Source organism: Ochotona princeps, chromosome 7, assembly GCF_030435755.1.
Source record: "Ochotona princeps isolate mOchPri1 chromosome 7, mOchPri1.hap1, whole genome shotgun sequence".
Taxonomy (NCBI): Eukaryota; Metazoa; Chordata; class Mammalia; order Lagomorpha; family Ochotonidae; genus Ochotona; species Ochotona princeps.
Genome location: NC_080838.1, coordinates 20,155,482 through 20,158,311, shown reverse-complemented (window position 1 = coordinate 20,158,311; position 2,830 = coordinate 20,155,482).

Genomic DNA, 2,830 nt, shown 5'->3' with positions numbered 1-2,830 from the left:
TCATATGAAACCTCTAACTTTCCAAATATTTAAGTAAGAAAATAGTTAGAGGTTATAAAAATAACATGATTTTTAAAGGCCAAATAAACAAAAAGAAATAAATTCCTTTTATTTATTCACATAGTATAAGCAACTGGTTTTCGGAACTGTCAATTTTTCCTGCGTTCGTATATGTAGCAAATGTTTTCAGAAAAAAATTCTTCACAAATATTGGAGCGAATCCTAATTTTATATTAAAATAGTGGTGAGTATTCAGCATAGTGGTTAAATTTCTGACTAATATACTTATATTCTATATGTTAGTACCTGAGATCAAGCCCTGAATCCTGCCTGGCACCTGCTACCGATCACCCTCGAGTCACCTGGTAGAGCGAGAGACCTAGGCTGACCTCTAGCTCTCTGAGTTCAGCCTAAGCTATGCCTATGTCAGATGATGCAGTCTTCTGGGGAGTGAAACTGTTGAGAGCATGTACCTGCTTTCCTCTCTCCTATGTCTCTTTAATTTTTTTTCTATCTTTTTTAAATGAATATTTTAATAAGGAAAGAGGTTTCATAGAAGAGATTCAATCTCTCCTTACATTAATCATATGGAAATATTTGAAGAACAGTAAATTGTGCTAAAATAAAGAATATGATCAAATTTTTCTCAAATGGATTTTCTGGCTCCCCGAACAAAATTATTTCCATTTGAAAATTCAATAGCAGAAAGAAACATTTTTTCATCATAATTTATGATTAAGTTATGCATGTTATTACTATAAATGTACATAATTTATTTAACTCATAGCTAATCTATTTTAAAGAGTAAAATACATTTCTGTTTTATTAGTCCTACTAACTACTTATGTATCTCTGAAAGATTGGGATCAGGGAATTCTGTACTGGGACAAGTTCTAAGGTTCAGCGGATTAATTTGTGATTTCAACGTTGATATCCCTTATCAGAGGGTCAGTTAGAGTACCAACTTCTCCACTTCTGATTTAGCCTTCTGATAACACATACAGAAAAACAGACAGCTACTCCAAATACATGGATCACTGGCACTCACTTGGGACACCAGGGTAGGCTACGAGGCTTCTGGTTTTGAAGATTTGTGAGTGAAGCTTTGAGGTTAAGGTTTCTCTGTGTTTGAGTTCCCTTTTCTCTTTGACAGTCTGCCTTTGCAATAAAAACATAAGTAGATCTTTGTAGAAAAGAGAAACTGGTACTTATCAGGGGACAATGAAGAACTTTCTTTTAGAGAAACCTCAGAAAGCATGGGGTTTCCAAAGTTTTGTGAAATTTACCCAAAGGAAGACAATTAGATTTACCATATACATTACACATATATACAGATTAATGCTTAGAAAGCAGAGGAAGTTGGCACAGGTGCTTATTACCCACCACCCGTATGAAAGACCCAGATGGATCTTAAGGCTCCTGGCTTTAACCTGTCCCAGCCTTGGCTATTGAGGACTTTTGGATAGTGAGCCAGTGAATGGTTCTTGCTCTCTCTGTTTCTTCCTCATTCTGCAGCTTGATCTTTCAAAAAAATTGTAAATATAAAATAAAAGTATCTCTGTGTCAATTTTTAAAAATTAGGAGAAAGCACGTGGAAGGTATTATATGTCATATAATACCACTGACAAGGTCACTGTACTTGCAGATAAATGCGGGGGCTGAGACTGAGCGGCTTGGAGGGAGGAATGAGAGGACCTTTAAGGATCAGACTGAAACATCAGCACATCTGGAAGACCTGAGCTGGGGTAGTTATGATTACCACTGAACATCACCCCCCGGCATATACTAAAGCTTGGCTGGGGGGCTACTCGGCAGGGCTAGATCACTGGACCCACCAGTGTGAGTCAGAACAGTAATGGGTGATGTTATCTGGCACATGACACTAACCAGAACATGAGACAATCAGGTTAGAGAGCAGAATCTGGGTATTGGGGTGACTGGGAGGCTTGGTATGGCTTTTCCCCTTATCTTCCCCTTTCCTCCAGATACAGGAAGAAAGAATAGAAAACTTGGAAACAATTATCACACTTACTTTTAGATAATCCTCAATCCTTCCCACCCTGATCAATTATGTAAACATCATGAAAACTAAAAAAGAAAATTAAAAAATGAAGAAGTAAATAAAGATCTACATAGTTTCTCAAAACACGTTATCATGTGTCAATAATTTGAAGACCTGACATGTACAAACTGCCAAACTGGATATCAAATAAGAGTAGACACATTCTTTGAAAGAATGCTATTTATTTAACTCTTTATATGTTATATTTTAAATATTTAGGTTATTCTACATATACTTAAAGCATCCTAAATTTTGAATAAGAATTATTAAGTTAGATCACTCAATTTAAACTTCAATTTTAATAGTAATTGGGAGAAATTACCACGTAACTTGAAAAAAATTCATATGAAAGCTATAATTATGCAACATAGTCCTGGCATACAATCTATTTTTCTGTCAGCTCACCTGTTTCCTTATTTCTTCATGTGGTTCCTATGATTTGAGATAATTTGCAAACTGTTCAATGAAACACTAGCTATTCATCAGGTCCTGATTGTTTATGTAATGAATTATTATTTCTGTCTATTTCTGCTTAGTTTCCACCTGATATGCATCTTAACATTCATGATAGCTGCAGTAATCTGTACCCTCCTGTTGTAAGCAATGCTAACTTTGCCAACACATTATGTTTCATTTTTGACATTTTTTTATGCAGAATGCAGACTATCTTTCATTATTCTGACATTTTAGCATTAATTTTAAAAACTGCATTTTGTTTTTGCTATTAAGTATTGTGGAGATTGTTTTAATTGAAAATTAGAAAGAAAA